Source organism: Saimiri boliviensis, chromosome 5 (genome assembly GCF_048565385.1).
Source record: "Saimiri boliviensis isolate mSaiBol1 chromosome 5, mSaiBol1.pri, whole genome shotgun sequence".
Taxonomy (NCBI): domain Eukaryota; kingdom Metazoa; phylum Chordata; class Mammalia; order Primates; family Cebidae; genus Saimiri; species Saimiri boliviensis.
In genome coordinates, this window is record NC_133453.1 from 117591106 (window position 1) to 117605285 (window position 14180).

Sequence of the window (14180 nt, forward strand, 5' to 3'; positions counted from 1 at the left end):
ATTTTTTCTCTCTATAAAAGATAGATAATAATACCTTCTCATAGAGTTGGAGGAGGGTTACATTAGATAATGTACATAAAGTGCTGTATGCAACATAAACTCAATCCATGTTTCACTCACTTCTGCTTATGTAAGTTCAGTGACTGGAGACATGACATACCCAACTACCATGACTAGTTAGGTAAGGCTAATACAGAAGATCAGACCAGAGCTTAGGCTTGAAGCTTCCCTAGGTGGGATAACAGGAGGTGAAGACAGTGAATGACAGGAGGGCTTAAACAAAGACCAGGGAACACACCCTACGTGACAAGCAACCGAAGGTACTGGTGCTCTGTTCCACTGCTGCTGCTTCATTGGGCATATCCTAAATGATGTCCAAATGTTGACCTTTCATCTTTAACACTTAAGCTGAAACTTATCTTTTAATTGCTAGTTATCTGAGTAACAAATTGCTCTAGGAATTGGCTTAAAAAATACAAACAGCATTTATTCTCTCATATAATTTCAGTGGGCCAGGAATTTGAAAGTAGCTTAGCCAGATGGTGATTCTGGCTTGGGGATGTATCATGAGTCTGGATTCAAGATACCAGCTATGAATGGGGTCATCTGAAGGCTTGACCGGGGTTGGGGAATCTCATTTCATGATGGTTCACACATATGATTGGCAAATTGGTACTGGTTGTTGGAGGCCCCGGTTCCTTGCCATGTGGACCTCTCCAAAGAGCTGCTTGAGGTTCTTCATGACATGGTATCCACTGTTCTCCAGAGTTAATGATCAACAAGAGGGGAAGGGGGAAGCTGCAATGCCTTTTATGACTGAGTCCCAGAAGTCGCATTGTCATTGCCATGAGGTTCTATTGGTTACACAGGTCAGCTCTATTCAGTGTGAAGGAGACTACACTGAGGAATGGATACCAGAGGTGAGAATCTTTGGGGGACACCTTGGAGGTTGATTACCACAACTGCCCTTACCGTGCCCTCTGCTGGAATATTCCTCCTTCAAATGTCTGCTGGGCTCTTAGCCTCACGTCCTCCAGGTCTCTGCTCAAAAGCTATCTTACCAGATGGGCTTCCCTTGAGCTCTCTCCCAAAATGGAACCCCTTCTAAAGTTCTATTACTCTCCTTTTACCCTATTTCATTTTCCTTAGAGCATGTATAACATCTACCACATTACATACTTATTTGTTCATAATTCATTCCCCACACCAGTAGAATATAAGCTTTATGAAAGGTCTGCCAGCTTTCTACTGATACAGGAGATGCTTATAAATAATTGTCAGCTGAATAAATGATTCAAGCATGGCATCACCTGATACTTCTGATGTTTGTTAAATTTCTATACATAAGACCCATAAACCAGTTAATAATTCCCTCCTTGGTGCCATTACCCTTGCTTGTAAATCCTTCTAGAATTGATGATGCTGACCTTCTAATCACCACCCTCTTACCTTGCATCCCTCCCAACCCTTCTTCATGAGTCCTCCTCGCCTGCCCTGTTCCTCCTAGTGCTTGACCTTCTCAGGTCAGGCCCTGCTGTCCAGGCTTTTCCCTTCCCTGGCTGCCTCAGTGCTGGTCCTCTGACACCCACACTGTTGAGACTTCCTTGTTCTGGGTACCACCTTCTAAAGCCCTAAGAAAAAGGATGCCAACTAAGACACATATATGACCCTGCTCCTTTCTCCCATATCCATAACAAGTATTGCTAAATGATCGGACCATCTCTAATTATATCTGGGCCAAGGAGCTACCGACACTTTGCTGGGGACCACTCAGAGACAATTTTCTGGTCTCTGTTGCTGGGTACGCTGGCAATTCTAACATTAGGCACTGTGGCAGGCAAATAATGAAGATACTGTTGACCTTGAACAACACGGAGGTGAGGGGAGCTGACCTCCCATGCAGTTGAAAATCCACATGTAACACTTGACTTTCCCAAAACTTAACTACTAGTAGCCTACTATTGACCTGAAGCCTAACAGATAACATAAACAATCTATTAACACATATTTTGTATGTTATATGTATTATATACTGTATTCTTACAATACGCTAGGGAAAAGAAAATGGCTAGTGTTCCATTATTGGAATGCTAAGCATGTGGGAGTTATTTATATCCTACTGCTCAAGGTCATCCCCAAGGTCTGATTGCAATAATTCAAAAAATTGCAACTTCAGGCATAAATGGGTTAAAAAATCATAAGAAAAAAATATATATGTGCTATTCGTAAAGTAGAAGGGGATCATTATAAACGTCTTCATCCTCATCTTCTTCACATTGAGTAGGCTGAGGAGGAGGAAGAAGAGGGGCTGGTCTTGCTCAGGGGTGGCAGAGGTGAAAGAAAATCTGCATGTAGGTGGACCCTCACAGTTCAATCCAGGCTGTTCAAGAGTCAACTGTATTTCGATGTGGGAGGGGCAAATGAAACCATAGAGACAATATTTACCATACATCTACCACATGCCAAGCATGGTCTCAAGCAATTAAAGTAGATTATCTCTAACATTTATTTTCCACAATCATCTACAAGGTCATTATTCTGATATTTTATGGAAGTGGAAATGGGCTCAGAGAAGTAAACAATTTCCACAGCATCGCTTCCCTAAGAATTGGTACAGCCAGTCCAAATTCTTTCCTGGATGCTAGTCCCTGCCTACCGCCAAGTATCTACACAGTAGATGGGCTTTCTTGCAAGTCAAAGAGGCACACTGGCGCTGGTCTGGAATGCCGGGTCTGGTTTGGCATGGCTGTGGGGGCACCCTCCACTACAGATTCTGCCCCCATCAGCCAAACCATAATCAGCACCCAGGCAGGTGGAGCCGGAGCCCCCACATTGCCCCACTTGTGGTACAATGCGCTTATGATTAATCACTGTTTCCAGAGGCGCCTCATCAATCATCACTTCCGAGCGCCCAGGACAAAGGGGTCGTGGTAGATGAGCGCTGGGCACTGAGAAGGACCGAGTCTCAGGTCTCTGATAAGATGGGCGCGTGGAGTTGGGATGGAGGAGGTCGGGACTAAGGAGCATTAGGCATTCACCCCGGCTGCTCTGATTGGTAATTAAGTGACTCGTCTACTGGCCGACAGTCCTGCATGTTCCCCCAGGCATCTGTTAGTTCTTCGAAAACCACTACTGACAAAATGAGGTTTGCCCTTGGTACACAGATAATGAGACTGAGCTTGACAGGTATGGCGCGATTAGAAAATTTCTACATGAAGCTCATTCTGCTAGCCACTCCACAGTAAACAGACTCATTAGAACTTGCAGGTCCCTGGAGGCAAAGCATGTTTGACATTATTAATTGGCTTTTCTGTATAAGGAGTCAAATAGATGAAAAGGTTTATCAAGCTGAAATAATTAATTTTGCCTGAATTCGCTGACAGTTCATTTCTCCTGTAAAAGACCATTTTAAGGTCCTTTTTTTTTTTTTTTTTTTTTCGAATTTCAAAGTTCAAAAGACATAATAGTGGCAAAAGTGAAGCTTTTTAGTAAATGATAATTAAAGGGAATTTAATTAACTTAGACCTGGGGAAGGGGAAAAAAAGGAATTGCTATCTGTGTCTATACAGAGGTCTAGATGGTTGAACATATCATGACTTAATAATGCATTAATTTTAATCTAATCAAAGTATAATAAAAGAGGTAATTATATGTTTAAAAATTACCAGGCTCCAATAGTGGGGTTTTTAAACACTTAATACTTACCCAGCTTCTCGTTAGCAAAGTTACAATTGTTGTTCTCAGATCCTGCTTATTTAAAGATGGGGGCTTACAGGCAAGAGGTTAATTGAATAAATCATTGTAAGAACCCATGTTGAAACTATCATGAACTACAAAGTTTGCATTCCGTGGCTGCAAAAGATTTTTCTTTTCTTTTTCTTTATGTCTTTCTGTCTCTAAAAATAGCAGATTATTTCCAGCATTCCTTTATCATGCTCCTGAATGCTCCCACGCCCACTCTTTGTCACACAAAGCCAAAATCCAGTTCACATGAGATTCTGCAAAGTTCTTCCTCATTTTCCAGAATTTACCACTTTCATCTCCAACAAGGAGTTGTGTAGTTCCACTGTTAGCCTTCCCCCTCTAAAACAATTGGCAATAGATAAACAGGATTTCTCTCCTCACTGAGATGGGGCTTGGAGAAAAGAACCATGAAAAGTCTTAAAACAATGGGATTTCAATTTGCATATAGACGAATGATTCTGGTCATTTTATTAATAAAAGACTGAGACTTCTTAGAATGTTTCGAAGGACAGAGCTATTTTGTAGCAAAGAATTATCTTGCCACATAGGAATCATACGATTTTTGTAGTTCAAAGATGATTCAATATTCCCCAAGTTTCTTTGACCCTGGCAAAGTACAATCTGATGGGGCAGGAAAAGAAAGGGGTAGAGGAATCACGGCGAGTGGCTCTTCCATACCTGGTAGTATGTTTTGAACCAGCTCCTCAAGGCCTTTACCCACATCACTGGCTTAGCTCAGACAGTATGAACACCACCCTGACAATGAATGGCCTCCCAAAAACCTAACGATGATGGTGGTTCTTTTCAGTTTTTCATTGAGATTTTTCTAATCCAGAAATGTCTCTTAACTACACCCAAGTAAACAACAGGGGCAGTTTTGGAGCAATTGGAGGCAAGGGCTTCGTTCCTTGAGACTTGTTTTTGTTATTCCCTCCAGCAGGATCTTTAAAAAGTGAAATGATTCAAGTAAAAATCCACACAGAAGGTAAGTGTGGTGGCTCAAACCTGTAATACCAGCATTTTGGGAAGCTGAGGCAGGAGAATCACTTGAGCTCAGGAGTTCATGACTAGCCTGGGCAATATAGGGAGACTCCTTGTCTACCAAAACAAAAAATTAAAAATTAGCTTAGCCTGGTGGTGCATGCCTGTGGTCCCAACTACTTGGGAGGCTGAAGCAGGAGGATCACTTGAGCCCTGGAGATCAAGGTTGCAATGGCCTATGATGGTGCCGTTCATTGTACTCCAGCCTAGAAAACAGAGTGAGACCCTGTCTCAAAAATAAATAAATAAATAAATAAAAATGTAAAAATCAACACATAAAAATTCAAACCCTCATTGCATTATTTTGGAAAACACAAGGTCACTCTGTCTTTTGCCAAAACATCCTCAGGTCTACTCTTCTGAGTAAAGGAGAGGAAGGGTACATACAGTGAACACTCAGTGCACAGCGTCTCAATTCCCAGCACAACTAAATGAAGTTATCCCCATGTTAAAGATGAAAAAACTGAGGCTCAAGATAGGGAGAAAGTTACTTAAGGTCACTCACTTCAGCAGCAAAGCTGGTCTGCCTAACCTTAAAGCCCATGTAATTTCCATCAGAAAAGAATAACCCCAAAAAGTAACACATATCAAATTCCCAAACCATAAATACTTGTAACATTTACCAGAGAGTTAACATTTGGGGTAAGAAATGTCATAACCCAAAAAGCAAATATCTACTTCCTTGCACTGAGGAATACTCGAAAAGATATATATTTTTTTCAATCCTGGGAAACTTGAGACCTTCTGGTCCAGCACTCACAAACTTACTGTTCATCATATTTCCCACTCCTGCTTCCTCATATTAGTTCCTTAATTAACTATATATTAATGTCCAGGGGCCATTATGATTAAATAAAGAGTAAGATATGACTGGGGCTGGAAGCGGGAGGAGGTTACTTGAGCCAAAGTTCAGGGCTGGAGCTGTCATCACTCACCAGCATGTTTTCTTCTGAAGTCAATACGTTGTTCCATTTCAAACATGCTTAAAGAAAACACAAATTGATTTCTTTGCAATTCTGAACTACTTATCAAATGTTAATGATCACTGTGTGGTAAATCTCAGATTGCAAATATGCCATGCAATGCTTAGTCATTCTGTTGATGGAATTAATAATTCCCCCTTATTCTCTCATTCTCCTCTCTCTCTTTCTCTGTCTCTCTTTATGTCTTTCTATAATTCTGCCTGAAAGACTTAGCAACCCAAAAGGGCTCAGTGTTAGTGTGGTCAGTTCTGAAGACTCCAGAGAAAGCACACATCTACCCAGCATCTCCCTTTCATTCATTAACCCACCAGGGGCCAAGACTAATTAGATCAGCCTGCTCACTTTGAGCTGATAATTGATTTAAATAGATTGCTCATTTAAAAGAGAAGAAAAGCCTGCTAAACATTTGGTGCTTGATTTTTTTTTCTTCTTTCCCTGCAACTTTCAATTGCTTGTGCAATGTAGCATAAAATGTAGAGGTCTCCCTTTTCTTTTCTCTCTCTTTTTTAAAGGGGCCATAAAATTAATTACAATAAGTAGGCAATGGGCAGGGGCAGGGGGTTAACTGATGGCTCTAATGAGCAGCCCAGCTTTGGGAAAGCTGAGCCACTCATGCTGTTTGTTGGCTGCAAGGGGGCTGTGACTTCCAAGAGGAGCACAGCCTGACACCCTGAAACAGTCCATCGTACTGATTCTGTCTTCATAGCAACCAAAGTAGCTTTACTAAGCTTCAAACAAAAGGAGGCTTCCTTTCCAAAGGCAGGGACATTTTGGAATTGTCTCCTTCCTATTAAACAAGACAGGAGGCCTTTCCTTGGTACTCTCCTCACTCCATAGTCCCCATTTTTAATACAATTTGGGAGTGAGAAAGCTAGGGAAAGACTTGGCACCATTCTGTATTCTGAAGACCTTTCTCTTCTCAAAGAGTCTTTCATGATCTGTCCTGCACCATATTGATTTATTTCAAGTGTGGATCAAAAAAGTTTAGACTAGGCTACTCTTTGGAAACTAAATCGTCCTGCTAGTTTATACTGTTCGCCTGACTGTATCCCTTTGACACAATGAAAAGAGCTTTTGTCTGCAGCCTGGAGGGCAAGAAGTGGAAGCAACACTTGTAATTTGCTCTGCAAAATTTTCTTGCAGTGTTTCCTGTTGCTGAGAGAAGAGATTGCAGGACCTGGTAAAGGAAGTCAAGGAATGTTGCAAAATCTTTAAAGGTAAATACAATTATTGGAAATAGAAAGTTACCCACCAAAACTGCATATGCTGTTTTAGAAGTTCATAGTTTCCAACCCTACAAAATAGCATGATCCCCATGGGAAGAACATGGACTTTGGAGTTAGACAAACCTGGGTTCCCACCCTGATTCAGTCACTTACTACTCCTGTGTAAGTCATTTACTCTCTCTATAACTCTGTTTCTTGACTATGTGATGGAGACACTAACGTCTATTTTGGAGGCATAAGGGAGGCATAGCGGTTAGAGACAATGTAAGGGCTTAGCACTGGCTCTAATGAGCGCCTGTAATGCAAAATTTGGTTCCCTAATAGCCAAGAGAAGTCATTCATCCCTGTTTTGCCATCTGTTTGAGGCTGAGCAGTTAGGGAGAAGGTAATAGTATATTGCATTCAAAACCAGCTTCAATCTAACCTGTGCAGTAGCACAGAGCCCCACATTCAGTCAGAAAGACCCTAATGTTGCTGTCTTGAAATACTTAATTTTTGAACAGGGGTGCTGAGATGGGCTCCACATTTCCACATTTTCATTTCGCACTGGCCCTGCACGTTCCATAGCCCGTCCTGATTGTATATTCCCTCCTGCAAATGCCTGAGCCATTCCTGGCATCTTGAAGAGCCGCTTATGTGGGGTCATGTCTGAGTGGTGGCACAATACTTTCACACTTATAAATCACATTCTTTCTGCCTCTTCAACAAATTAGAACCAGAGGTATAGCCTCTCGGTTCCTGTGGGCCCAGGGCCTGATTGCCATGAAAAGCTATTCAAGAGCACATGCTAGTGGCCGAAGGTCAGAATCGCACCTCTATAGTTCATCCACTGGCCCACTGAAAAAATCCATGCCTTTTGAGTAGATGATGGCGCCCCTACCCAGGAGATGACAAACAAGCATGAAGCATCCCTCTGTTAATTCAGCGTTCGTGTGGCAGATTGCTTGCACCATTAATGACATATGAATTTAGTCTCAGGTAATTTTTTTTCAAAGCAACCAGTTGTGAAATATATTGAGAAAACACTGCCAATTTCCAATCCTAATGACAGACACACTGAAGGTAAATAAGATGAATATTTATGGGATACCTGATTGCCTAAATGAGTTCCCTAAAGTATGAATAATTGAATGTGCATATGCTAATTAATTGGGAAAAGCCAGTAGGTAACTCCTTTTTATTTACAGTAGCCTCATTTTATTTCATTTCTTACAACTATTACCATTCCCAGTTATTTCCTATGCTTCAGTAAAATTGAGTGTCATTGAGAGAATTTTTAACAGACGTCATGATTCTTCATTTCAATGGATGCATAAGCCAAGGCAGAATATGTAGTGATGGTTCTCAGAGCAGAGTTACTTGATTTTGTGTAACTATAAAAGTGATTGTTCATTCATGCCTACTGATCACCAATCCTTTTACATATATCTACTCTATTTAATAATCCTCACACCAGCCTTCTGAGGTTAGATATTGTAGAAATTATATCCATTTTACAGATGACAAGACTCGGACTCACAACAGTTATGTGAGCTGCTCATGCTCATGTGGCTTTAAGTATTAGGGCCCAGATTCTAATTTAGCCTACCTAAAAGTCATCTTTCCAGAAAGGAAATGCAATCTTTTACCTCAACTGAAATGTTTTAAAACACTGTCTTTTGCTAATCATGTCCCAAACATGGTCCACTGGAATTTCAGTGAGCTGTCTAATCATTCTCACGTAGACACCCAAGTCGAAACCTAGTCAGAACAACCACTTAGACTTTATTGACTCAGTGTTTTAAAATCAGTTTTATTTCTCAGAGCAGGTTTAAGTTTACAGAAAAATTACACAGAAAGTACAGTTTTCATATGCTACCTCTTCCTCCACACTCACTTTCCCCTATTATTAACATCTTGCATTAATGTGATACATTGTTTTAATTGATGAACCAATATCAATACATTGTTATTAACTAAAATTCATAGTTTAGAGTTCACTCTGCATTATGTAGTTCCCTGGGTTTTGATAAATGTGTAATATGCATCAATCATTATCATATCATACAGGATTGTCTCGCTGCTCAGAAAATGCTCTGTGCTAAACTTTTTTATCACTCCACCACCTGCCTCTGCTATCCGAAACCCTGACAACCATTGATATTTTTCCAGAATGTCATATAGTTAGAATCATACAATACACAGCGTTTTTGAGGTTGGCTTCTTTCACTTAGCAATATGCATTTAAGTTTCCACCATATTTTTGTGGCTCATGTGTTTTTATTGCTGAATAATATCCCATTATATGGATATACCACAATTTGTTTATCCATTCACCTATTGAAGGACATCTTGGCTGCTTTCAAGATTTGGCAATTATGAATAAAGCTATTATAGACATTCATGTTCTGATTTTTTGTGTGAATGTAAGTTTTCACTTTGTTTGCCTAAATATCAAGAAACATGATTGCTAGATTAAATGTTAAGAGTATGTTTTGCTTTGTAAGAAACTGCCAGATCTCTCTTCCAGAGTGGCTGTATGCATTGCATTTCCATTAGCAATGAATGAGAGTTTCTTGCTCTACATTTTCACCAGCATTTGGTGGTGCTGGTATTTTAGATTTTCATTCTATTAGCTCTACAGTGGTATCTCATTGTTGTTTTAATTGACTGTTTTTCATGTACAATTGAAAATGAGCAGTGGTCTCCAAAGTAAGATGTGTAAATCCCACAGTGTGGACAAGGTAGTCCATTGAAATACACAAAGAAAAACTACCAACCACTACTTTTATTTATTCATTACATTACAATTTCAATTTTATTCTTAATGTATATTCTGTTTTTGTATGTTTTCTGGGTTTTACCACATATTTTAATGCTAAAAGTTAAATTATTTTTTACATGCAAGTAGTGTGAATAATTTTCTCCACGTGGGAACTCTGATTATAAAAAGATGACATCCCATATAGATTAAGTGTGTTTTTTAATTGAAAGGCTAACAAACTGTCCAGTTACATTTATCCCAAAAAAAAACATAAACTGGATAGTAACTGAGTCTCTAGGCAATATAAAAGCTAAGAGGATTAAAAACAAAATTAAAGAAAAAGAAAGCAAGTCCTTAGATACGATGAGGAGAGCCCAGCTACATACAGGCTAATCAATACAGTGATACTCTTGACTGCAGGAGGCTGGAAGACATCCTGGTAACTCCACTTAGAACATGTACTTCACAAATCCTTTTTCCAGTTTCCAACTCATGAATACAGATGATACTTTGTTAATTTTATTCCAGAAAACTTTTTTTGCAAGTTGTTTTATTTACAATGCCAACTTTTAAAAGGTCACTAAAGTCAACTGAACAATAAGCTAGGCAGACACTGTTTTATAAAAACAATATACTTAATGTATATTCTTAATGAAGGAATTCCTATTCTTAGTGTATATTCTTAATATACATATTATTATCATAGAAAATGTGTATATATATAAATAAAAATATTTTTTGAGATTCACGCACCCCACCATTTTTTTGACTAACACAGGTGTTCCATCAAAAGAAGATGCATTACCATAGAGAACCTTATGTCTGTCAAGACACCAAAAACAGAGACCTATTTCCTTCAAAAATTAAAGCTTGATTTCCATTCAATACTGAGCTTAAAGTTCTAAAATGTCTAAATTATGTTTAAGCTGAAGTTTAACTACACTATTTTGAACTGAATATATCTACTAGTGTGCTGAAGTGGCTATTCCTGAGAGTAGCAGTTATCTGAATTCATCTACATACATGTGGTGTGTTTAAAGTATTGTCAGAGTAGTCTTAGCTTTTCAAAGCACTTTCATTCATGAAATTTAACTTCACACAATAACACAATAACTATTGCTGTTTTAGATTCCATTTCAAAACCAATTTTTGAGGATGACAGTCAGGGCCAATGTCTAACTGACATGCCTATAAAGTTGTCTATTTATGTCCTTGATTTACAGATCAGAAAACTGAAATTTAGAAACTTTAAATAATTTACCCAATTGTCTTTCAGTTAACAATTAGCAGAACCATGATTCACACTGGTTCAGATGCCAGAGCCTGAGTCTTACCCCTTAGAGTATCCCGCCTAAATACCCATGTGCTTTACGAGGAAGCCCACATGGCCTAGAGAAAAAAAAAAAAAACTGCCCAGGTTAGCAAAAGGAAAACCAAATTGTGGGGAGCAGCATTAATGTAGACCTGAGCTTTAAATTGCAAATATATTTATTTTGTCTAAAGTAATAGATCCACATGACAGACACTGGCAAAAATTCTAATTGGCACACATTCTGTACATTTGATGGGAGATGCTAAATAGTCTCTTTTACACAGAGAAGACGTGAACCATAAAGATCATGTCTATAAAAATACAGCTTTCCATGTCATGGAGGCAGTGCGAAAGCCTGTTTAGAAAACAAAAATCACAACAAGTCGATACAACTAGTAGGAGAAGAAATGTGATTTTGGAAACTACTAATGGGCCTGATTCTTTAAAATAAAATCTTGGAAAACACTGCCTTCGGTGTGGCAACCTTCACCCCCGAACACTTTAACAACAAGGTTAAACACCTTGCATAGCATTTTCCCCCCCCTTTTCCTTATTTTCCACCCTCCTTTTCTCTTTCTCTCTAACTGCCTTTTTTTCTAAAATAAGAAAATAAGAGAGGTTGTCAAGGCTTGTGTAAACAAGATAGTCAATTCTGGCTGGGCACAGTGGCTCACACTTGTAATCCCAACAGTTTGGGAGGCCGAGGCGGGTGGATCATTTGAGGTAAGGAGTTCGAGATCAACCTGACCAACACAGCGAAACCTCATCTTTACTAAAAATCCAAAAAAAAAAAAAAATTTAGTTGGGCGTGATAGCAGGTGCCTATAATCCCAGCTACTGGGGAGGTTGAGGCAGGAGAATCGCTTGAACCCAGGAAGTGGAGGTTGCAGTGAGCCAGGGATGCAGTCCTAGACTCTGCCTTAAAAAAAATAAAAATAAAGATAGTCAATTCTAGAAACATTGGTCAAGAATAACAGCTCTGAAGAAAGTCAAGGAGAAAGGTACTTCAACAAATTTGAAGAAAATCTTTTTTCTGAGATATGTAGTTAATACCTGAGCTGGTCAAAATTTTAGATTTGAATCTACTCTGGAAAATTTGGTGAAGTATGGTGATAGGTCAATCAGCTCTCCAGATGACCTCCAGCGGTCCTCACCTTCTATGTGTTCTTCATTGTAAAGTCTCCTTGAAGACCTGCCAATGTGCCCAACAGAATATAGGGGAAGTGATGGAGGAAGTTTGATTCCCCAGGCTAGATCACAACACACATTGCAGTTTCTTCTTTGCTCTCCTGAATCTTTTGCTCTGAGAGAAGCCAATTACCATGCTATCAAGAGACTCAATAAATTCTGTGAAAAGGCTCACATGGAGAGCAACTGTGACTTTCTACCAACAATTAGCACTAAATGGTCAGTCATGTGAGTGGCCATCTTGGAAGTAGATTCTCCAATCTGGTCAAACCTTCAGATGACTGCGGCCCCAGCTGACATCTCAATGTAACCTCATGAGAGATCACAAGTCAGAACAGTCCAGCCATGCTGTTCCAAATTTCTAACTCACAGAAACTGTGACAGGTAATAGGTGATTATTGTTGCTTCAAGTTACTAAGTGATTTATTTTGCAGCATTAGATAATACTCTAAGCAAATCTGAAAGTTTGGTTGAAAAAACAAAGGATCTAAAGCCACCACTGAGCTCACAGTATCCAGGTTACTTAGCAAAGGGATATTTCATGGGGCATTTAAGATATGTGGAACTCTGACGTTACAGCAAATAAATGAAGTCAAGGTAGTTCTGAAGACTGTAGATGAAACCCTCTATGTTAAAATCACATGTCTCCAGGCATAGTGGCTCACGCCTGTAATTCCAGCACATTGGGTCAAGGTGGGTGGGCCACTTGAGGCCAGGAGTCAAAGACCAGCCTAGCCAACATGGTGAAACACCACCTGTACTAAAAATATAAAAATTAGCCAAGCATGGTGGCACATGCCTGTAGTCCCAGCTACCTGTGTGGCTGAGGCATGAGGCAGAAGGTGGAGGTTGCAGTGAGATGAAATTGCACCACTGCACTCTAGCCTCGGTGACAGAGTGAGACTCTGGATCCAGTCAAGTATTTATTCAGGTCTATGTTGTTCAGACAATAATAATAAATCCATTCTATTGCTCCAAGGAGCAAAACTTTCTGAGATAGTAGGGAGGCATGGCTCATTGATGGTGTCAGAACAAAATAAATTTATCTATTGGGTGTAGAATACAGACTTGGGATGTTACTGTTTTCCCTGTGGGAGAGAGATGAGTCCCAGAGATGGTTTACCAGCGTGAAGGCACCAGGACCTAAAACAAGACCTGACATAATTCTTCTATGTGTGACCAGAGGGATGCTAGGTGAAGCCACCTGCCCAAATAATAGCAGCAGCAATAATAACAACAATAATTATACTCATTTAATTATTATTATGTAGACAAGCACTGCTCCAATTGCTTTACAAGTTTAAACTCATGTTATCATTTAATTAATTACCTGAATACCTATCACATTGCCATTTTAGCCTCCTTCCAGTTCTGAGAAAATGTCAATATCTAAGAACACCTTTCTTAGAAGGTTTCTTTAATTACTACCATTTGCATGCTTACTGTGAGTTAGGAATTGTGCTTCATGTTTTACATATGGACCCAATATCACACTTTAGTCTCCTTCAGCTTCCCAAAGACCCATGTCAGAATTATCTTCATTTTGCAGAATATTAAACCTTAGCTGAGAAAAGTGAAGTCACTTACCCTGGCCTCTAGTTTATTTAAAAAAAAAAAAACTGATAATTTAATACCCAGAATTGTATATGCCCAAATGTATGCTATTTCCTCCCCAGCATGCAGAAGTTAATGAAAGAAGGACATGGTATGTAAGGAGTCTCATTTTAAACAGGGGCTAATTTGTAAGTCAGTTACATAGAAGAAAATTGCTTGTAACCTAAATTACTCATTAAAATCAATTAAATAGTTGTCTCAGATAAGTAGTGTGGCTATCCTACATAACCACTTCCTCCCCTTCCCTGTCAACAAATGTCGTAATGACTTAAAACAACAACAGCAACAATAATTTTGTTTGCTTATGATTCCACAATTTGCTCAGGGCT